Source organism: Panthera pardus, unplaced genomic scaffold (assembly GCF_024362965.1).
Source record: "Panthera pardus isolate Hobbes unplaced genomic scaffold, ASM2436296v1 HiC_scaffold_25, whole genome shotgun sequence".
Lineage (NCBI taxonomy): Eukaryota > Metazoa > Chordata > Mammalia > Carnivora > Felidae > Panthera > Panthera pardus.
In genome coordinates, this window is record NW_026526821.1 from 90,238,801 (window position 1) to 90,263,783 (window position 24,983).

The window sequence follows — 24,983 nt, forward strand, 5'->3', positions numbered from 1 at the left end:
ATGGTTCACTGAGGCCCGACAAGGGAAGCTGGCTGAGGTTTCCACCAGCCCATAAGTGACAGCATGGCAGCCATCCTCTCCAGTGACTCACTAGTGGCTACCCATGACTATTACCTATTACCCGTGCCACCTAGGTTCCACTTCCAGTAAGCGCTCCTGCGGAAGTGTACAGTATCCTGGGGAAGCCATCCCTCACCACCCCCGTCTACCCAAGGCTTGCCACTGGTGGGTAAGCTTGTCTTTTGGGAAGTCCACTCTCCTGTTCCTGGCTATGGTGTTGGAGTCCCCAGAATGCTCAGAATCTCTCCAGGCCTCCAGCGGCACGGTCACCTGTGACTTGGCTCTGGAAGCCATGAGGAAGAGGCCCAGTGGCCGGCATGGCAAAGCCAAGGTCCCAGTCCTGAGTGGCCACCTCCAGGCTTCAGGAGGCACTGGGCTCATCAGAGCCCCTCCCCTCCCCTTCCCTCCCTTCCCCGTAGACCAGACAGGCTCCAGCAAGCAGAAGCAGTTGGGTTCTTTGATATCAAAATAGCAAAACACCAAAAAGGAAGTTGAGAGAACCCCACTACTATCCAAGCCACACGCAAGCCTTCCTGGCAACCTGTAACTGTGTGCCTTGCACCAAGTGGACAATGAACTATAAGCAGTCAGTAATAAACAAACAAACAAATAAATAATAAATAAAAGCAAATAAATAAAATGCTGGGATTCCATGTGCTTTCTTTCCCAGAGGTGTTTGTATGGTGGAACAAAAGGACTTGGCTATAGTCGGAGGAATTTTACAGATCAGGGGATCTCTCCCAGTGCTCTGAACTCAATCATCTTGAGTTGCTGCCTGCCCACAGGCCACCCTCTCCCGTGCCAGGTGGCGGCAGCAGACGGGTTAAGTAGCACGCCTTGCCTTGCTCCAGGAGGAGGACTTAATCATGTTTCAGCTCTGCGGCAGCTGTGACTCACTGTCGATTATGTAAGCTCCCAGGAACAGGCCACATTGCATACATGTTGGCAGCCGTGGACCTCTCCCATCCGAGTCACTATTTTTTTTTTTTAATCCTTTTGGGTACAAGCTTCTTTGAATTCATCTTTGGAATGGAAACGGAAGCATTATTGGCGAACAGGCAGAACGGGAATTGTCCATCAATTGGGGAGAACCCAGCCCTCTGAGGGAAGCTGGGATTTGAATGTGGAATCCCTGAGCCTTGATCTTGCATTGTCAAGCCCCGAGTTACCACCGTCCTTGCCTCCCCCATCCCTTGTAGTCCACTTCCCCTCCCCAGCTGCCCCCTAGGTAGCCAGGAGCCTCAGGCAGAAAAATGAGGCCCAGAGAAGGGACTGCCCTGGGGACTTGGAGAGACTAAACGTGTGTGCTTGTATGTGTGTGTGTGTGTGGGTGGGTGGGGGGGGGAGGCAGGGGGTGAACAGGAATAAGTGTCAGGATTCTGCAGCTGCAGCAATGACCACAGCAATGCTTCTGCGTGGGAAATGATAGAAACCCATTTCTCCAATTCCTTCAATCAGAGGGCACACCTCCACCTCAGCTGTCACTCCAAGGGACAGCTGTAACTTAGATTTAAGCTTTCTCCCCATCTCTATTGCCTGACATCTCCACTGTCAAACGTTCATTCTACTGCCAGGTTTATTTCCTCCTGTGTCCCTCCACCATCCAGAAGCTCGCCTCCCAGGCTGTGCTCCACATTACTCCCTACAAACTACAAAATGCACTGAACCCATCACTCTTCCACAGTCTTTTGTTTTGCAAATCTCCTGAATGCAAGAGTCTGTCCTTACTGCCTTCACTCCTTCATCTCCCATTCGTGTCTCACTCTACAGAGCAATGACCTGTCGGTCTGATCCCTGGTGACCTTCTCATGCCCAATCCCAGGACCTTTTTTTAGTCCTCATCCAATTAACCTCTTAGCAACATGTGAAATGCTGACCAGCTGCTCCCTCTTCTGTCTCCCCCCCCCCCCTTGGCTTCTGTGACCCATCTCTTTACTCCTCTACCTCTCAGAAATAATCACCTCCTTCCCAGTTTCTCTCTCACCATTTTCTCTTCCTTGGTCTAGATTCCACCTGTGTGTTGGCAAACATGCATTTGTACGTAGGCAGGTATTGATTCCCTTGCTTAACACAGCACCTGGCATATTGAAAACATTTATTAGCCATTGACTTCTAGATAGTTTACCCCCTCATAAATGGAGAAGACAATAGCCAAGAAACTGAGGCTATTTTCTTAACTGGGATCCAAGTGATGGAGTTAGAATAAGTCCCTGATTTCTCTTGCCTGTTTTATCACTGCCCATATAGTCTCTCAAATGTTGCTCATCTTCAGTCCCTGGCCATTCCTCCCTGGAAAATCCTTGCTACTCAGAATGTAGATCCTCTCAAGTTTAGGCACTAGTAGCTTGTGTAACTTTATTGACACATGTGTGAGTACAGGTGCTGCTCTTCAGCTCTAATCAATCTTGCTGAGATCATTGTCTCTGTAATTTGCTGCTAAAACAGTCTGGTCTCAATGTGCACCGGGATTGCCAAATGGATTCAGAAGTCAGGGAGAAGGTGTCTCAGTGTCAGTGGCCAGATGGGGACAAGGGCCACTAGCCTCAGCCAAGGCATTTGCTGGTCCCTGCTGCCAGGAGAACCTGAGTGACCTGAAGTCTGGTTTGTAGCTGTCAGGGCTGGGTTCCCAAAAGCTGCCTCCCCAGCAGCCCTCTGCCTGCAGCCACTCAGCAGTGCGCGCGTGCACGTGTGTGTGTGTGTGTGTGTGTGTGTGTGTGTGTGTGTGTGTATGTCTATGCCTATGTGTATCTCTGTGTGTGTAACTCTCCCTTTGGTGGGCTCAGGGACCTTGTGCCATTTCTCAAGATGTTACTTATTAGTTAAAAAACATTCCTGGACCAGAGTCAGGGACTCTGTGTTGCAGGCATTCAACAACATGTCTTTAAGGGGCTCCTGGGTAGCTTAGTTGGTTAAGCATCCTACTTCAGCTCAGATTTTGATCTTGTGGTTTGTGAGTTCGAGCCCTGCTTTGGGCTCTGCTGACAGCTCAGAGCCTGGAGGCTGCTTTGGAGTCTGTGCCTCCCTCTCTTTCTGCCCCTCCCCCAATCACACTCTGTCTCTCAAATTAAATAAACATTAAAAGAATTAAAATAAAAAACAGAAAAAAACATGTCTTTAGCTAGGGGCTGGGGAGATCTCATAATGATTATACCAACATTAAGTGGTAGCTAGTATCCATGCATACCCAGAGAGAGGAAATACACTTCAGGGAGGTCAAATACATCACACAAAGTTACTTGGCTCCTATGTGGTGTCTATATGAGGTCTGCCTGACCCTGAGCCTGGGTTCTTTCTTCCATGCCTGTGCCTCTTTCAGAAAAAATACAGAGACACGCAAGGCCCGTAGATAACATATAAGGCACCCTATACATGTAAGTTATGTGTCATAACCTTCCTGAGGCTCCAGTGCTATCCTGCACAAGGGCTTCTAATGAGCATGCTTGGGTGACACGAATGGGAACGCACCCCAAGGAGGGAAATCACAGGCCCTGGGAAGCAGGAATTGCAAATCACAGCTGGGAGAGTGGGTTTAGTGAGTGCACGGGGACTGCCGTGGTGTAAGGAGGCTGGGTGCTAGCTCTGGAATCTTAAGCATGTTCCTCTCAGTTTCCCCCATCTTGATATGAGAGGTTGGGGGAGATGACTTTGAGGTTCCTTCCTTTAATAAGGGGTTTTCATGTGGTGTGAGGTTCTCCCCTGAGACAAATATTATTTAAAAATTACAGTGAGCACATAGTATCTTACATATGTGTAGCGTTTCCTCAACACTTTCCATTGCATGCTTACATTCAGACGCACATCTCGGCTTATCTTGTTTATGTAGCAGAGTGTTTTTCATACTATGTGGTAATTGAGTAATGAATGACTTATGGCACCTTGCCTCTGCTGTGCTCCAGGCAGAACACCTAGTGCTTTCTCGGCAGGCATTTTACCACCTACAGACCTCAAGGAGAGGAACAAGCAGGGTGGTGTCCATCAGGGGGACAGACAAGGATGGGCCTGAAGAGAGGTGTGTGGTCAGCAGGCACTGAAGGCTCCAGAGAGTGGCAGTCAGAGAGGGTGACTTGGAGAGGTAGCATAGGCTAGTGGCCTGCAGCTGGGTCTGGTGTGGCCCACGCAGCGTTTTAAAGAAATTCAAAATAGTTGCTAAATTTGAAAATGAGGATATTGCACATAAAAAATCAGCATTTTGGGCTTCTGTTGAAACTGGGAAGATTCTGCTGAAAAGGGGGAAGGGCTGCACTGAGCCTGTGTTCCCTCTAGAGCCCCTTTGGCCAGATGGTCCTTCATACCGTCCAGCCCAGCTCAGGCCCACTCTCCCTGCTTCGCTCATCCTGTCACCTGCATTGTGGCCACCCTCCCTGAGTGTCCTGTCCACTATGTCCAGCTACATGGGGGCTACTTTGTGCTCAACAAACTTATAGGCAGTTAAATTTCCCACATGTGACACTGCAATCTGACCCAATCTTATTGTGCCTCAAATGGGCTGCCAAAGGATGTGAGATTTTAGATATATTGGTGGATCTTATTTTCCATAGTTGGCAGGAAAGCAGACTCTCTGCTGGGGTCATTTGTCCCATGCCGTGCACTGTTCTGAGCATTTTAATTGCCACAACCACTGGGTACATGAAGTAGCCACTAACATCCCCATCTCGTGTGTGGAGAAACAGAGGCACAGAAAGGTGAAGCAAGTTGCTCTATGTCACACAGCCAGGAAATGGCAGGACTGGAATGGGAACCCAGGCAGTCAGCCTCCAGAACGCAGACTCCCAACTACCTGCTATGCCCCCCTGGCCACGTCAGACTTCTCGGAAGCTGTCTTTTCATTTGTAAGAGAAGTGCCAGTCACCTCTGCCTCGAAGGGAGCAAATGAGATGGTGTGTGTGAAAGCACTTGATAAATTGCAATGTGCTCCATAAATGTTAGTTGTTACTGGTAATTACTATAACCTGCAGGTCAGGATTCAAGCCAGAAGCCTGTGTCTGAGGTTACCTACCTTGTCAGTCTCTCTCTAGCTATGGCTAGGTGGCTGCTGGATGGGGAAGGGGGTTTCACTATCTCGGATTCTTGAAGTTCCAACATGGTGTGAACAAGAAATCGATTAAAGGCTACACCACAGGGCGGTAGCTGAGGTGTGGGGCTAGTTTTCCAAGGCACAAAGTCTAGTTAATTTCAATACCCCTTCCTCCACCACAGAGTTAAGCCCACCTACAGTCAGTATTTCTTTTTGGGAGGTCCAGGCTTGCCCACTGCCAGAGAGAACACAGCCTCTCCCTGAGCAGTTCCCAGGGCATGCAGTTACAGATGTGAAGTTTGTGGACTGCACACAGATACTGACCAAGAGAATAAGTGGGCATTGCAATCCAGCTCCTGCTCTGTTCACAAGTTGAGTGTCTTGGCGTGGAATGCACCTGCAGGAGGAAGCAGAATCTCTCTCTTCATACAAAGGTGCCATCTGAGTGCCTCTGGTGTATCTACTCAAATGGTCTGCTCAATGGGGGTGCCATTTTCAGTTCATATAAGGGCCCCATGTGGGTTAGTGGGGGCACTGGTTGTGCACCCTAACAAGACAGATGACAGACTCCTTTGCTGCCCAGGGACTTGACTGTTATTTCCAGCTCCCAGTTTTCCTCAGCCAAGCCCACAGATCCTCTCTCTGGCAGGCTCACAGTACTCCAGCAAATCCATATTCTTCTATGACTTTGTGTCATTTATTCCTCTTCCCCTCCTCCCTCTAATTCAAGGCAAGGTGATCCAGGGCCAATACCCAAGATCCAAGGCCCGAACCCCATTTGTTTTCTTGTTGGCCTCTGTTCCTGGGTTCCTTTTCTGACAACCTCCTAAGACCCCTGCCTCTCTGCCTATACCTTTTAGTTGCCTAGCTCCAAGACTGAAGAATTCTGCTAAATCCCAGAGCTCAGCTGTAGATTCCTGGCTGTGGAAACCTGCTTGGCCAGACTTCCAAACGTTGCTCTGTTAATACTGCCTGCACTCCATCTACCTGTGAGGTTAACCCCTGCTTTGTCCAACACTATTCACTACCTGCTTCCACGAGAGCTGGTGACTGTCCATGACAGTGATACCCAGCCTCACTTGCCTGGCTGAGCATCTGGTATCGGGTTGGGCCACAGGGTCACTTCCCCAGTACCATCCCACCCCAAGGATGAAGGTAGGCTGGTTCAGACACTCCTTGCAGGACTGTCTTGTCAGTAAACAGATTGTCATGCTCAGACAAGTCCAGAGTGATGACCCACTGGAGCAAAGGTTCTTTAACTGTGTGTGTCTCAGTACCTTGAGGAACCTACACATGGTAGGAGAACACAAGAGGTGCTTAGTAAATAGTTACTGAAACTTTTTGGCTGTCAGTACTATAGCCATTCTTACCTGGAAGATGATTCAGAATTTCTGCAAGTAGGTGTGGTGGTAGTTGGAGGGAATTAAAAAAATTTCCCTTCCTTCTACGGAGAATCACATATTGCCCCCCTCCCCACCCTCAGAGGCATACCCTCTTTTTAAAAGTTTTTTTTTTAATGTTTAGTTTTGAGAGAGAGAGAGAGCAAGAGCAGGGTAGGAGCAGAGAGAAAGGGAGACACAGAATCCCAACCAAGATCCAGGCTCTGAGCTGTCAGTACAGAGCCTGACCTGGGGCTCGAACCCACGAGCCCGGTGATCAGACCTGAGCAGAAGTCCGTTGCTTACCCACTGAGCCACGTAGGCACCTCTACAGGCAAATCTTCTTGGAATCACTGCACTAGAATGTCTTTGTTGCCTTTAGCTCAGATGTGACAAGCTCTACATTTGAGGAGAAGGGATAGGTTCCTCTATTTCTAGCTTACTGGTCTTCTGTACCACCTCCAGTGATACATGTCTTTATTCCTAGCAACTTGGCTTCCTGCTTCAGAGATGGTTTTGAAGGACTGGGGTGAATGGATCCTAAACTTGCCACAGGTTTGGGCTGGCTCTGAAGTCTCCAAGATTGAGCTGACCTGGGTTGGAGACTTGGCATCCCTTATCACCCTCCCCTCACACTCAAACTGGACGGGAATCCCAAAGTCAGTTTTCCTCAGAAAGGTGTGGCATTCTACCCCACCAGAGGTTCTGGGAAGCCCCCCTGAGATGCCATGACCCCACTCTCTAGTCCAGGAGTGCCCTGTGCCAGTCACAGGAACACAAAGTCAAGCCTGGGGATGTCAGGGGTATTGCCTCTAACATGTCCTAGGCCCTTCCCTTACCCACAGAGGCAGACAGAATTATCCCTGCTAATTCCCTGGTCCAGGAAGTGAGAGCACATCAGAGGGCCAAGCCAGATGGGAAGCCAGAAATCTTATTGCCTGGTGCCCCTCCTCTTGAAGTCTTTGGAGCAGCCACTCTGCGGCTTCTGGAGGGAGCTGGGCTCCCTCCAGTGACCTCAGCGGTCCAGGGTTGTGCAAGGCTCCCGCCCACACCCACTCCCTACTCAGCCTGGAAGGGCTCTGACTCACTCCCACGTGATTGGGCAACCAGTTTTTGGAGACCGACCTTGGCAAGAGGAGAGGTGAGGTGGTACTCAGAGCTGACTGGGAAAGCATCCACCACGTGTCAGTGCTGGTCTCACTGAGAAGGGTGATTGCGTGAAGTGGGAGACAATGGACTATGCTGTCTTCTTCCATTTCTTCCTTCATCCCGCCCCCCCCATCCCTGAACCGAGGAACCCGGAACTGAGGGCCCACATGTTGCTGCCCCTCACTCCCCAGTGATCAGATCTTCTACCAGATGTCCCCTCCTTGAGCAATGCTGGGTGCTGAAGACCCTATGTCCAGTTGTCCTCTCCTAGGCTCCCTCTGTAGACCCCGCTGCTGTGCGCCCCACCTCTCCGTGAGCCCCCATCCCTCGCAGATCTCACCTCTCCTCATGTCCCTCCTCTGCTGCCCTACTCTTCTGCACCCCAAACCCTCTGCGTATCTCTTGGCGCCTCTCATGCCTAGGTGAGTGAGTGCAACACCCCCTCCCACTCGGCACTCGGGATCCATATACCTCCCCCCACTTCATGATCCTTTTTTGGTGTCCTGATTTATGTGGCTCTTAGGCCCAGATAAACTACTCTACCTGGGGAAGAAAATCGTTGTATGTTGCTATCTTTTCCAGTAGCATCTGCATCCCCTAAGTTTAAAAACTGAAAAAACTCTATGGTAGGATTTCAGAATATTAATGATAGGTCAGTGGGGGAGGGGCAGGTACATTTGCTGTTAGAGAAGCCTTCCTATCCACTATGGAAACATGCTTTGCAGGGAAGGAATTACCCAGGTTGCCGTAGGAGTGGTCCTTTGTTCCCTTCCCTTGGTCACATCTCTCCAGGCTGCTCAGACCCTGAGCCCAGCAATGCATGTGTTCCGTTGGGGTCCTATGGCAATAGTGGCTCACGTGTGTTTGAGCGCTGGTAACATTTTCAGTGTTTTTCCTGTTTGTTGAAATTGGTGTATCTCTGACTCTGCCTTTTCAGTCAGATGCTCTCAGTATGATTGGTTAACAGATTTTGGGTGAGAAAGAGAAAAGAAGGGGGAAAAGCAGCACCTTTCTGTAAGCATAATAATAACATTTTAACTTGAAGTCGAGTGAGAAAGGGCTAGAAAACACCTTGTATGAATGCATGTATAAATGTCCCAGAGAATCTGGGCAAATTCTTATAAATGAATTGGATTATTCATTACTCAGTGGTGACCTGTGAATACAACACAGCGACAGACTGAAAAACTGGGAATGGTTGGTCTATGCCAACACTCTGAACACATGTGCCTGACTGCATTGTGGTAGAAACGTGGAGGGATTGCTAAAAAGTAATTTTTACAACTGCTCTGCTTCTGTTTTACTCAGGGAAAAAGTAATGGGATTTTGCCAAAGTGTGGCTGAGACTGTAGGATTCCTGAATGGGAATCCTGAATGTGGAGCTGCAGCTGGCTGGCAGGCCCCAAGGCCGGAGGAAGCCCAGCACCTGGTGCCACAGCCGTGGCCACTCCCTGCCCAGGATTTCAGCTCTGTCTGTGTAGCAGGCTGTCCGTTTGGGGATTTGCTGGCATTTATGATCTGATGCTTAGCAAAGTCAGGGAATACCATGAAAGACACACAGGAGCCTGGAGACTACCCAGCTTAAACTGCTCAGACTGCACTTGTCCAATGGCAGTGCCTGGTGCATCTTCTGGGCCATTTTTGATGTCTGCACGGGCACATTAGAGACAGTTAGCATGTGGCTAAGAGTGTGAATGTGGAGCCTTCTTGGAATCAAATTCAAGGTCTACTAGTTGCTACTTGGGCAAGTTGGGAAGGTGTTCTCATCTAGATTTCCTTACCTGTATGGTGAGGTTCTAATGCTGCTCTGAGGCTTAAAGGAATTAATGTCGCTTAAAAGAGTGCTCAGCGCATAGTGGGTACTTAATAAGCATTAACTTTTTATAACTTTTTTTTTTTTTTTTTAAGTAGGCTGCAGGCTCAGCATGGAGCTTGAACTCATATGCTCTACCAACTGAGATGGCCAGGAACCCCTATTACTTTTGTTGTTTAGAGACGGATCTCAGATAGAAATTGCATTGGACTGCTGGTAAAAGACTGTATAAATAGCTGTGGTTTAAACAAAATATGGGTTTTATTATTATTATTTTATTTTACTTTATTTATTTTTGTTTATTTATTTTGGTGGGGGGAGATGCAGAGAGAGAGGGAGAGACAGAGAGAGACGGAGAGAGAGAGAGAGAGAGAGAGAGAGAGAGAGAGAATTTTAAACAGGCTCCACACTGTCAGCATGGAGTTGAAGGTGGGGCTCAAACTCACAAACCATGAGATCATGACCTGAGCCAAAATCAAGAGCCAGATACTTAACTGACTGAGCCACCCAGACACCCTTAGATTATTAATTTTCTATTGTAAAAGAAGTCCAGAGTTATGAAGTCCAAAGCTGGCATGAGGGACCCGTACCAGTTACTCTATCCGTCTGCTCTGCCGTCTGTAGTGCATGGCTTCCATCTCTAGGTTGTTCATGGCCTCACACAGCTGCTGAAAATCCAGCCATCACATGTGTGTGTTCAGGCAGGAAACAGAAGCAAGTGGGGAAGAACAAGAAGAGAGGAGCAATCTCCAGCTGCCTTTCCCCCTCAAGGAGTTTTTCTGTGCACTACCCACCCTCCAGCAACTTCTACTCACATTTCCTTAGCTAACATAATGTCACAGGACCATACAGTTTTAAAGAATGCTGAAAAATGTAGTTATTCCACATAAAATTGGAGTTGTCTTACTCAGGAAAAAGAAGAGAGAAGTACTGGTTGGGTAGGAAAACAGTGGTTGCTTCCTAGTTATATCCAACAAAGGGGGTTGTGCTTATAGACAGACTTGATTGGTTACTTTTATATGTTGAGGATTTGCAAGATGCTAAGTGAAGTGAAAAGTATCTAAAGATACGCAAAGGCCACTGATGAAGCTGTAATCAGGTTTAGAACTTAATATGGTACTTTATGAATATGAATACCTTTATGAATTTCTTTGATCACCAGTCTGATCTGATCTGTTTGGTAAGCTTTAAAAACAATAGCTGAGGAGAATTCTGGATGAACAGCCCTTAGTATGGCATCTCTCACTTTTTCTTTTTTTTTTTATTTTTATTTTTATTTATTTTTATTTTTTTATTTTTGGGACAGAGAGAGACAGAGCATGAACGGGGGAGGGGCAGAGAGAGAGGGAGACACAGAATCGGAAACAGGCTCCAGGCTCCGAGCCATCAGCCCAGAGCCCGACGCGGGGCTCGAACTCACGGACCGCGAGATCGTGACCTGGCTGAAGTCGGACGCTCAACCGACTGCGCCACCCAGGCGCCCCTCTCACTTTTTCAATAAAGTATCTATGAAGCCATGACAGGGAATCAGGGAGAGGTAAGGGGAAACTTATAACCACTCCCAAAACTAAGTCGAATGGGCAGCATAAACCAAGAATTTTAGAGGAATCTTTAACATAGATAAATGGAGGTTAAGACAAGCCTTCCCCTCATTTAGATCATGAAACAGAACATATCTGAAAAACATTAAGACACTTCAGACCTCCCCACTATTTATTTCTTGACTCAAAGACCCAACTGACATTCCACTGTGGGGTCCTGTAAGATAATCAAGGTTGACTCTCCTCCTCTTTCTTGTTATCTCTGTGCATCTATTTAATGACTGCAAATCCCCAGAAGTTAATTAGGCAGTAAGTAGTGGGATGGGGTGTGTGTGTGTGTACGTGCGCACACGCATGTGTGTGCACACATGCATGAGTATGTGTTGGGAAACACTGGGGTGGGGGTTGACAGTAGGACTTACATCCTGAGAGATGTAATCCCTAGAGGGGAAGAACTATTTGAGTTGGCACTGAGAGAAAGAGCTCTGTCAGAACCAGTGAGAATTGTAGCTTTTCAAGAATCACATTCGTTCGGAGTATCAGGTTCAGGGTTTAAATGAACCCACTGGAATCAGAACTGGGCTGAATGTTATGTACTCCAACCCACCCTTTAGCTGTGGGACTGAGAATGGAGTTTGACCTTCACACAAATAGAAATGGAGCCAGGGGAAATCTACACACATTATCTGTTGTCAAAATACTGAGTTTAAATAGCTTTTGCCTTTTAAAAATGATTTAAAAATTTTTTTAATGTTTATTTTTGATAGAGATAGAGCATAAGCGGGGGAGGGACAGAGAGAGACAGAGAGAGAGAGAGAGAGAGACAGACAGACAATATGAAGCAGGCTCCAGGCTCTGAGCTGCCAGCACAGAGCCTGACGCGGGGTCCGAACCCACAGACCGCAAGATCATGACCTGAGCCGAAATCGGTCGCCCAACTGACTGAGCCACCCAGGCCCTCCCCTTTTAAAAAATGATTTAAATATGACTGATAGGCAGTATAGCATCAGTACTATGGAGCCAGACTGTCTGAGTTCAAATCCTGACTCCACTATTAATAGCTCTGTGACCTTGGGCTAGTTACCTAACTTTAGTGTCTCAGCATTCACATATATAAAATGAAGTTCATAATTCTTTCTCCATTGTTGTTGTGAGGGTTACATGAGTCAATACATGAGAAATGCTTAGGACAGAACACCGTAAGGACTCCATAATGGTGGCTATATTATGGTGAGGACAATTATGATTAAAGAGAAAACCAATTTAATATAGAAAAGAACTTGTAAATAAATTACAGAAACTAGGGAAAGGAAATAGGCTGAAGATTCAGAGGCCAAAAGATCTTCAGAAAGAGCGCACTGAAGGCTCCAAAAGAAATTTTCAGGGAACTGTTTGGTATCCTCCATGGAGTAGAAGAAGAGATAGTCTTTATGAAACAGGACAGAAACCCACAAAGAGATAAAAGAATGAGATAACAAAATTTAAAAGTGCATAGTGAGCCAACTGATAATGTAAAAATCAAACAGAGAGAAGCCTGATAGACCCTTCTCCCTTCAGACTGAGACCTCAAAGGGATGTTTCCACCCCAGGAGCAAGGTTGAACCAGAAGGGAATAGGCCCTTAGTAGGATAGTAACTCAGCTTTAATTATTCAGCCTCTGAAATTGGATTGACATGATCCCAGGTTACTAATGTTTCCAGGCATGTAGCAGAAGTAATATAAATTAACTCTGGAAAAAAGATAAAGCTTTAGCTCACTAGGAAGATATAACAATACTAAATAGGTATGAACATAATAATATCATAAAATATTTTGAGTTTAGCAATAATAAAAATGCTATATATTCACAGTTGAGGGATGTAGATAAAGCTATGCCTGGAGGGAAATGTATATATAAATATATAAAAATAACAGACACTAAATATATAATATGGAAATATTATATTTACATAAACGTATTATCTGTTACATAATATATATATTTAATGTGAAATTAATTAATTATATAAAATAATATGCTATCATATTTGTCTATATATAAATAAGAATAATATGGAAGAAATTAATTAGCAGTTTATCACAAGACTATAGCAATTAAGACTTGGTGGTATTGACTCAAGGATGGACGAATGTATCAATAGATTAGAATAGTGAAACAGATATATGGACTCTTGATTATGTCAAAGGTGACATGGTAGAGCAATGGATAAAGGAGCCTTTTCAGCGAATGTACTGGGATATTTGAATACCCATTTGGAAAAAGATAAATATTAATTTTTGCCTTGCACATAAGCAAAAATAAAATTCAGGTAAACTATAATTTTTTTAATGTTTATTTATTTTGAAAGATAGAGAGAGTGGGCAGGGGAGGGGCAGAGAGTGGGAGAGAGAATCCCAAGCAGGATCCACACTGTCAGCCTGACACAGGGCTCAATCCCACAAAAAGTGAGATCATGACCTGAACTGAGATCAAGAGTTGGACACTTAACCAACTGAGCCACCCAGGTGCCCCTGGGTAAACTTTTCTTTTAAAGGAAGACAATAAAGTTCCTAGAGAATAGTATAAAAAAATATCTTCATGATCTCAGGATGAGGAATGACTTCTTAAACAACATAAAAAAACATTAACTGTAAGGAAAAGATTTATACATTTGTTTGTATATATATATATGTGTATATATATATATGTGTGTATATATATATATATACACATTAAAATAAAAAGTTCTGTTAATGAAAAGTAACATTAAGAAAATAAAAATAAAGCCATGGAAGGGGAATATATACAATACATATGACTAATGAAGGGCTTATATATATGTAATAGAATAATATATTCTATATATATTCATAAATAAAGATCACACATAAAAATCCATGTATAAAGATCTAGGGATCTTAGGTATGTATATCTTCAGTTTGGTAGATAATGATAAACATTTCCAAATGGGTTTTCCAAAATGGTTACCAAATTGTATTTTAAAGTACAATAGCCAGAGCAAAAGTTGCTATTAACAGGAATACATTGCAAAAGCCAAACTTGGTTAAAAATCCTGACTTGTGTATGAATGCTCATAACAGATACAAAAATTTTACCAAATGATTCTATGCTTCATTCAAAAGAATAGATTTAAAAATGGTCAATAAGATTTTCACAGTGATAGTGGAAGAACTTTCACTGTTAGCATTTTAAACATATTTTAAAACTGTAATTTTTTTTTTAAAAAGTATGATGCTGTTGTAGAAATAGGCAAGCAGATTAGTAGAACAAAATAGCCTGTATATGTGTGTGTATGTTTTTATATCTAATAAGTGTGACACTTAAATCAGTGGGCAAAAGTATTGACTATTTAATATATAGAGCTAGAATAAGTATTAATCCTATAGAACTGCAATTGACAAAATTTTTCTGTAAGGGGCCAGATAATAAGTATTTTAGGCTTTGTGAACTATATCATCTCTGTCACAACTACTTAACTGCCATTGTAGTGTGAAAGCAGGCATGGACAATACAGAAGCAAATGAGTGTGCCTGTGTCCCAATAAAACTTATTTACAAAAATAGGCAGCTGGGGGCGCCTGGGTGGCTCAGTTGGTTAAGCATCTGACTCTCGGTTTTGGCTCAGGTCATGATCCCATGGTTCATGAGATTGAGCCCTGTGTCAGGCTCTGCACTGACAGCATGGAGCCTGCTTGGGATTCTTTTTTTCCCTTTCTCTCTCTCTCTGCCCCTCCATTGCTCATTTTCTCTCTTTCTTTCTCTCTCACTCAAAATAAATAAATAAACTTAAAAAAAAAAAAAAAGGCAGCTGCCTGGAATTAGCCTGAGGGCTGTAATTTGTTGACCTATGTCGTCAAATACAAACTTAAATAAAACCACAAACACACTAGAAGAAAATTAAATGGATAATTTCATTATCTTGGGATGAAGAAGACTATCATAAGACAAAAACAAAACCCAAAAAACAAAAAAATATTGATTAATCACTTAAAAACTAAAAATTTAACACATTAAAAAAACATTAACAAATAACAAATGAAAAACTGGAAAAATAATTGTATACAGACAGAACTTTCATGAATCAACAAGAAAAAAGTCCACCATGGGTTCCTGGGTGGCTCAGTCGGTTAAGCATCTGACTTTGGCTCAGGTCATGACCTCATGGTTTGTGGGTTCCAGCCCCACACTGGACTCTGTACTGCCAGTGAGGAGCCTGCTTCAGATCCTCTGTCCCCCACTCTCTCTGCCCCTTCCCCACTCATAGATTCTCTCTCTCAAAAATATTTTTAAAAAAAGGTAAATAAAAGGAAAAATTTCTGCTAATTGGGTAGAAAACTGAATATAAGCATTTTACAAAAGAAAAACATAATTGACTTCAAATTCATTCTAACACCTTGAAACAATAGAACACAGAAAATTGTATGAAACATTTGAAATTAATACGCTAACAAATATGGCAGCTCGTTTTTATTTAACTGGCACCTGATAGTAGAATTAAGTTGACCAAGAGAAGTTACTAAAAAGAGATTTTACTTGACATGATTAATTAACATGGGTTAGGGTGGGGTTAGGGTTAAGATGTGAAGCAAAGAAACAGAAATAGTACTTTGGCCTGAGAATTTAAACACTGCATAACGAAACATTTTTTTTTTTAATGTTTATTTTGAGAGAGAGAGAAAGTGAGAGAGCAGGGGATAGGCAGAGAAAGAGGGAGAGGAGAATCCCAAACAGGCTCTATGCTGTCAGCGCAGAGCCGGATGTGGGGCTCGAACCCACAAACTGTGAGATAATGTCCTGAGCTGAAATCTAGAGTCGGATGCTTAGCTCGCTTAGCCGACTAAGCCATCCAAGCGCCCCTAAGGAGACATTTTCTATGAAGATTCTGACTCATAGCAAATGGAAATTTCCTGAAAGAACTCATCTTTGTCCCTGGCTGCCTGGGACAGGCTTCTTCAGAGCTGTTCCTCCACTGAACAATCACAAAGAAGTGCCTTGTGATGAGGTGCAGGTTTCAGGGATCCAGGTCATAATCTCCAATCTAGAATGTGAGGGTAAGACTGTGAAGATTTGCTTTGGGGAGAAGTTGCTAAAGAAGTAACAGTGGAAATCTGATTGTTTTTAATTGCAATCAATCAGCTTTATGTTAATGGCATGCTCTAATCTCTAGGAAGAGGCAGAGGAGGTCCCCTCTCTGCCAAATGTCTTCACACATACACTGGGCAGGGAAAAGGAAGACCAGGAGGAAGAGGAAGAAAAGAGAAACTTTGTTATGAGTCAAAGCCAAGGAAACAATTGGGGCATGGTGGTAAAACCAATCAAGGATTAAAAGCTTTTCTGCATTAGTTCTTTTTTCCTGTTGATATTTCTTTAGATTCTTTCTTTTGAGACCTCCTGGCTCTTGGCCCTCTTCCTCTAGAGCAGCTGGATTAACGAAAAACTCTCTGCCCTGGAGTGAGCTTTGGTTGGCTCTGCTCTAGAATTTAGAGAAAAAGAGTCCCACCTGGGCCAGGATTAAGTTTGGGCCTGGAGTTAGTCTGGGCTTTGGGCTAAGGTGTCCAAAAGATTCATGTGTGGCCTGACTGAGCTCACAAAGTTTAGAAATCCAAATGGGGATTTAGGGCCAAAGTTCTCTTGTGAACTATACGTTTCCTTATTTTGTCAGGAATTTATGGGAGGGATGAGCAGCTGACCATAAATTTGGAGATTTGGTATTATAGGAATTTCTCACTTTCTGCTGGGAAAGATTTATACTATATGACCATAATAGTTTGCTGACAGTTGTCTTTGTCGTTGTTGCCAAAAACAGATGTAGAGAATTATTTGAGAGAAAGGATCAAGAAAATGGATCCTCTTGAAGAAATATAAGGGAAGAGGGGCTCCTGGGTGGCTCAGCTGGTAAAGCATCTGACTTTTGATCTCAGGGTCATGAGTTCAAGCCCTACATTGGGTGTGGGGCCTACTTAAAAAAAAAAAGGCATGTTAAAGAAGGAAATCAATCCTTACTGACAATGCTTGGCAGTCATATTGACTTTAAAAACATGCAAGTGAGTCTAGACAGTAGAAAAATACCAAAAACCTAGAGGAAAACACTAGATGCATGGGAAAATAATGCTCTCATGCATGACTTTCTTTGGGAAGCTGGTGAACATGGTGTATGTGAGGGAAAACAGCACTGGGGGCACAGAGATGCTGATGACCACAGGCAACTGAAGGATCAATTGGAGAGAGAAAAACTAATTTGCTCTGTGAAGGAAGGGAGTATAGAAAAGAAAGGGACATCCAAGTAGTTCCTGTAATGATCCCGTCTTTCTCCTGAATAATCCATGTCTCCTTCCATGCAGCAATTCTCCCAATATCATATGAGCACGCCATAGCATATCTCTCATCTTAAAAACAAACAATAGCAAAATCCTCTTCACTCTTTATCACATTGGTATATTCTGTTTCTTCAAAGCACTTACTACTTAAGTTCTTATGTATATCGTTGTTTATTTATTATTTGCTTCCCTGCTCTAGGAAATAATTTCTATGAGGAGAGGGATCTTGTCTTTCTTGTTCAGTGCTATTTTGTCAGGGTCCTAGAATAGCTTTTGGCACATAGTTGGGGCTCAATAAATATCTCATGACTGAATTTAAGAAGTTGAGTGGTATGAAGATATGGGATATAATTACCCAAATAAAAATAGATTTCTTTCAAAGGTAATTATAAGTTCTGGGGACAGAAAGAAGGGGCTGAACTATAACCCTAAAAATAATGGGAAAAGCAATTCCATTATCTACTTGGTTATAGACCAAGGATGACAGACACATGGCATACCTGTTGCTACTTAACATTCTGCTTTCAGGATAGACATTACCAGTCTATTACAATTCTTCTATCTACAGAGAGTATTTACTGCCTCTCTGAATATTGAATCCATAGTACAAATGGAAGATGAAATTTTGTATAGAAAGACGGGTTTGGGGGAAGATCTTATCAATATGAAAGGCCAAACTTCCTTTTTAAAAAACAGCAACAACAACAACAACAACAACACATTGTACTTAACATTTTAACCATTTTCTAGGTATGCAGTTCAATAGTGTGAAGTATATTCATTCACATTGTGCAATAGCATATCTCCAGAACTTTGTCATTTTGCAAAACTGAAACTCTATACCCATGAAACAATAGCTTCCCGTTTTCTTCTCAGCCCCCAGCAATCACGACTCACCTTTCTGTTTCTATGAATATGACTATGTTAGCTACCTCACAGAAGTGGAATCATCAAGTATCTTTATGGGTATAAGGTGAGGTCTCATGGTGGTGTTAATTTGCATCTCTTTAATGATTAATGGTGTTGAGCATCTTTTCATATGGTTGTTGGACATTGGCATATCATCTTTGGAGAAATGTGTATTAAGGTCCTTTGCCCATTTTTAAAAATTGGATCATTGTTCTCTGCTGTTGTTGAATTATAGTTTGTATTTGTTTTATTTATTTATTTATTTATTTATTTATTTATTTATTTTTAATGTTTATTTATTTTTGAGAGAGAGCACAAGCACAAGTGAGGGAAGGGTAGAGAGAGAATAAACCATAGAATTTGAAGCAGGCTCCAGGCTCTTAGCTGCCAGCACAGAGCCCAGTGTGGGGCTCCAACCCATGAACTGTGAGATCATGACCTGAGCTGAAGTCAGATGCTTAACCAACCGAGCCACCCAAGCACCCCTGAATTGCAGTTCTTTATACATTGTGAATGTTAAAGTTGATAGAGTTACATTTTAAATTTGATAGAGTTACATTTGTCTATTTTTAAAAATATTTATTTTTGAGAGACAGTGTGGACTGGGGAGGGACAGAGAAGGATGGAGACTGAATCTGAAGCAGGCTCCAGGTTCCGAGCTGTCAGCACAGAGTCCAACATGGGGCTCAAACTCATGAGCTGTGAGATCATGAACTGAGCCAAAGTTGGAAGCTTAAACTACTGAGCCACCCAGGCCTCCCTACCTTTGTCTATTTTTGCTTCTGTTGCCCATGTTTCTGGTGTCATATCCAAGAAGTCCAGGCCAAATCTTATGTCATGAAGATTTCCCCCTATGTTTTCTTCTAGGAGTTTTACAGTTTTAAATCTTATGCTTAGATATCTAATCTATTTTGAGTTAATTTTTGTATATGGTGTAAGGATCCAACTTTATACTTTTGCATGTGGATTTCCAGTTTTCCCAGCACCATTTGTGGAAGGGACTATTCCTGAAAGGCCAAGCTCCTTCTATAAGTAATGTTGCCTTACCATCAACTCTAGAGTGTGAATAAGGAAAAGAAAGAAGAGTTGCATGACTTTTCTTTTTTCTTTTCTAAACAAGCCAAACAACACCACAATTTAATTACTCCACATACACTGATCAAGGGGACCAATTGGAGAGCTCAGTATTTAGCCAAGGACAGATACCAAAACCAAAAGAAGAAAACCTGCTTGATGACATCCAAAAGCACAGGACAGAGGTGTTCTCCACTGACCATGACTGGCAGCTGTAAGTCCATCTTCTTGGAGAGCAGCTGGCTTCAGAGAAATACCTGGATAGAGTAGTGGGAATGAAGGGAAAGCATGGGTGAGACTAAGAATGGGACATCTCTTACCCAGTTTCTGAATATTTTTATTTGGGTAAGGAGACAAAGGGGGGAGAGAAAGCAGCTGGGATGTTGTCTTTTTATTAAAGTGTGTGTGAAACCAACATTTGAACTGTAGATCTAGTGCTTCCTACAATAAGCAAGAAGAACCAACAAGTATTTATAAAGCCTACAAGGGCCTGCTGGGGATAAATGTCAAGAAGCAGAGAGTCTTTCCCTTGGTTTTACCTCCTCTCCCCACTACACACCTAAAGCACTACACTATATTATGCAACTGACACGTGAGTTACCTCCAGAACATGAGAACACTGCTCATGGCCAGTGGGGGAACTCTTTGGCTAAGAGACAGACTTCTGCCCAATAGAAGTAATCTGAAGGAAATTTGCAGAAATATTGTCAATATAGTTGACATGTCAGGCAAACAAACGGATAAGCAAAACCTCAGAGAGAAGGAGCAAACTCCACTTGCTTAGGTTCCCTGCTGTTGTCCCTGCTCTTGACTTCACAAGACACTGATGGGGCCCTGAGATGACTTGTCCAGAGAAGCCAGGCCAAAAGGCTTGTTTAGACCTTGCCTAGACACTGCCTTATCCTCCAGTGGGCCTTTCTGTGGGTGAATCATCTGAGGCAGGACCACATGAGACCAAGAGAATGGTTTGTATGTCTCCTCTGGGAGTGGCACTGGATATACAAAGGAGACGAAGGACGGAAGTAGGGTGAGTATCAAGAGGGACCTATTTGCTCAGGGGAATCTGTGTGGGAGATGAATCACTCCTTGGATGTGCAATAGACTGGAAGAACACCTTCCAGGTGTGTCTTCTGGCCTGGATAATTTCCCCACTTGTCCTCCAGCCTCACCTGCTGGGCCTTCCTCTCCCCTTCTCATTCCTCTGTGCCCTTGAGTACTTCAGGTGTCCTTATTGTTCAAGAAGCCATCACCTGTCCTCAATTCTTTCTCCATCTATCACATCATCTTTTTTCCAGACCCAAACTACTTCGGCCACATTGTTTACACTAGCCATCTCTCTCTCTCTCTCTCTTTTAAGTTTATGTGTTTAGAGAAAGAGAGAGCGTGCATGTGCATGTGTGAGCAGGGGAGGGGTGGAGGGAGAGGAAGAGAATCCCAAGCAGGCTGTGCACTGTCAGTGTGGAGCTCAAACCCATGTGGGACTCGAACCCACAAACTGTGAGATCATGATCTGAGCCAAAATCAAGAGTCAGACACTTAACTGACTGAACCACCCAGGTGCCCCTTGCCACCTCTATTTGGCATCCAGATTTCCAGGCAGTTTATAGACATCACTGCCTTCCATCCTCTCCAAAACTCAACAAAAATTAATGAATTAGCTATTATTTACCTCATGTTAGGAAGCTCAGAGACACCAAGTAGCTTTATCATAGTCCAAACTAGTAACTGATAAGAGTTGGGATTCAAACCTCGTAGCGTCTGCTCTTAACTTATATTCTAGTATTTTCCAAAGTGTGTCATTTAGAAGACAAACATTCAGTGGGATTTAAGTAGAAACACTGTAAAGGAATTTGAAAAATGTATAACTTTGAAAATAAACATTATGTGCTTTGTCCTGATATTTTGAAAAAAATCTGCCTCTAAAAATGATGTGTCGTATCTTGCACAACCAGTATTTCCTGATGGGGATGCTGTTGGTCTTTAGTCAGAGGATGTACAGTGTAGCAGGTTAGTATTTCTGGTCCCCACCAGGTAAATGCCAGTAAGGTCCTCAGTCAATGTGCAACTAAGAGTGTCCCCCTATGTCCAGATGTCCCTTGAGGATATAGATGCTACTGCCTCCAGTAGTGGATAACTAATCCTAGATCATAATTACCATGAAGTCAGGGACTGTGTCTCTCTTACTCATTCCTGCATCCCCAACATCTGGCTCTTAGCAGGTCTTTAGTAGGTGTCAGGGTTATTTAATGCACAAATGTGTGACAACAGATGGGCAGCATTCAACCACCATGTTGGATGTTATCTAATATGATCTCACTGAGCATATTGTCTATATAATCTTCATCAAGCCTCTGATAGTATTCAATATTTATTATGTATTAGATACATGAATAAAATCTTTGTCATTTCTTACAGCATTTAAGTCATCTATTTTATTCCAAGCATGAAGTTTTCTATTACGTGAACTCTTGTTGCTGCCCCATCTATACACCCGCAGTTACAATAGTGTTTGATTTTTACATGTTTGGGTCAGGCCACCTTATACAATTCTGCCTACTGACAGTGGCCAATTACCAAAAGCATCTAGTCTCTCTCACCCTCATGATCCCCTTTCATGAACAGTTCTGGAACCTCACTGCTCTCTTGGTCTTCTTTTATTCCTAATGTTTGTGCTTCCCCTGCTTGCTTCCTCAGATAGTCCCCCTTCTCATGTTGCACTCTTCCTTCAGGGAAGCTCTTCTTCTCAAATCCAAACATACATTTGAACAGAAACACAGGTATGGATTAACTGTGGCCACTAATGTGCCCATTGTGTCTTCAGTGGTTCATTTTCAATTTTGAAGGAAGATACCAACCAACCCCTGACTAGAGTTTCCAGTCATTTCTTTGCCTCCCAAGATTCTGTTCTTTTGATCTTTGCATTTTTTCACTCTCTCATTGGCTTCAATGTCTCTGGCAGAAACAGGAATAGGCATTTCTGGAAGAACAGGGGTTGGAGGTGGGGAGGTGTGCAGTACTAGCCCTAGAAGTAGCCCATGGGGAGGAACAGGCTTTGCGAGGACCGATCCAGCCAGGACCGATCCAGCCAGAGACGCTATAGCAGAGCAGCAGGCTGCCAGGCAGACTAGACTTTCAGCCTTGATCCAGTCAGACTCTGTGCCAAAAGGGAGTCTGATAGAATGTGAGACATTGTGATGAAGGAACTGGGTTGAAGGAACGTGGAAACACAGGCACAAAGCCAGCCATAGAGGCTCTCTGAAGTAGTAAGCCCTATCTGCACAATTAGAGTGATCTGGGAAGGCTTTCAGAAGGAGCTGGGACTGGATTTGGGGCTTGAGGAAAGGGTAGGATTTGTAGAGTTGAAAAGGAGTATGATAAGCCACTTCCTGTGACGTGTGAGGTGAGGTCACTTATCACTCAGTGACTTGCACCTTAGCAGGGCATTTCCATGCTTTCATTGGCTGAACTCACCTGTGGACTAATGGGCCTGATGCCAGGCCAGGATGCTGATTCACAAATGCACCTGAGGTGACTTCTGGAGGGGTGTCACCTTGTACCTGATTTACACTTTACCGGGTATACAATAGTTTCTATTTGTTCTAACCAAATTGATCAAATCCAGTTCAGCAAGGGAGATGAAGCACAAAGCTTCTCTTTAAAAATGGTTGAAAACACATGTGTGCATATAGTGTTTACAAAGTTTAAGTACATTATGTTTTAAATGAAGAGAGATTATGTCTGCATTTCATGGCGGAGTATTAAAAATAAGAGGGGGATTTATTAGTCTGGATCCATGAAAGCTCTTGCCCACTGGAAGCCTGAGATGAGAGGTCACAAACTCAAGGAAGATTACGTAAATAATGAAAGAAGACAACTGTGGTGCAATAGGAAATGTGGGAAGTTTGGAGAGCACACACCCCATTTAGAGGACAGCTGCTATTTTCTTTCCTGGTCTGTGTCTGTGCAAGGAGTACCCACTGTAGTTGGATTTTCTAATTTTTTTTAGAGAAGCCAGAAATGCTGAATTTTTGTAAGAAATACCTCAGTCTGAGGAACATTGTGTGTCTCCTGCCATGGATCACCAATTTTCAGTCTCTGCCCTAGAGGCCACCTACTTACAAAAGTCACTCATTACTGTCCTCATTTGTCCTGCAAGGAAGAGTAGGCACCAGCAGGAAAAAGTCCAGTCCCTAGTCTGACATGAAAGACCCTGCCTATTTCTCCAGGCTTATCCTTCCTTGTGCTCCCCCTCAGACTTTATGCTTCAGCCCTGCTGAGCTAACTGTAACTGTCTAATGTGCAAGGAACAGAGAGCCAACTTTAGCCTTAATCTAAGTCCTTGGGAAAATGGAGTTTCACTGGACAGCTGAGCTGAGACTGTGTGGAAATTCTAAAATATGTTGACAACATTTTTCTGTATTCCTTCCATTAGGTAGAGGGTTTGAAAACTGGTTGGGCTTTTGTGACAAGTTCAGCCAAGAGTGTATGTGGGAGTAACACTGTAGGACTTCTGAGGCTAGGTCATAAAAGGTGATTCAGCTTCCGGAAATCTCCCTCTTGACTTCTTCAGCTGCCATCTAAACAGTCTGCCCTGGAGCTGCCATGATGTGGGGAAGCCCAAACTAGTTCATGGGGAGAGACAACATGGAGATGTTCTGAGATAAGTGCCGAGCCAGCCCTTGGGTGCTCCAGCTCCCTATTGTTCAACCTCTTAGTGACCTGACTACAACCGCCAGAGAGACTTGGAGCCAGAACCACCCAGCTGAGCCCTTCCCAAATTCCCGACTCATGAAAACTGTGAGAGCTCAAATGATGATGATTATAATAAGCCACTAGGTTTTGGGGGATGATTAGTTATGCAGAACAGACTTGAAATAGAACTCAAAGTTTGGGCAGGAACAGGAGCAGATTTACTGTGCAGTTCCTAGTCTAGTGTGGTGTTTTGCTTTTCTGAACTCGACTCTGTTCACTTACTGGCCAAATGCGTGCTATTCTTCCTTTTTAAATTCCAGAGGAAGCCAGGGTGATTGGCTGATTTAACTAATATCACCTATAGTGAATACCTCATAGCACATTCCAGCCAGCCTGAATCTTTGGGTCTGATGCATACATACCCAATCTTGTTGAAAACCAACTATCACAGCTGGCCACATTAGGGGTTTGTGGGTATAGCACTTTCAGTCTGAAGAGGAAGTTAGAGTGGCAGGTGTCCAGTGGACCTGTGTGGCACCTGTGCCTTACTATCTTGCGGTACTGTGCCTCATGCTTTAAAATTACCCCACTCCCATCTTCTGCGTCTCAGTCTAGCATTACCTTCCCTATGAAGCTTGGCCATTCTTCTTGGAGATTTCCCCTGTGTCTTTGAATTCCTGCCCCACTTGGAGGAACACACAGCTTCCCTATCCATCTCTCTCAGGAGGCCAATTGCTCCTGGAAGGCTGGGCCTGGAGCGTGTTCATCTCAGTATCCCCTGTGCTGGGCTCTGCTGCTGGCTCATAGCAAGAGCTGGTTGAATCATTGTTCAATGAATAGATGCATTTAGTTAAGTGAGGGAGAAAGAAGTCACAGTATTAGTTATCCTTGAACTTGGAGTGTTTTTGATGTCTGGGTTGAGAGGCCAGGTTCTGTGCCAGTGCCCCTCATAGCTTTTTGACACTGGCTCATTGATTATGTTTTTCTGTTACCTGTGGAAGGAATAGGTTGTATCCTAAGTGTGTGGTCTGGGAC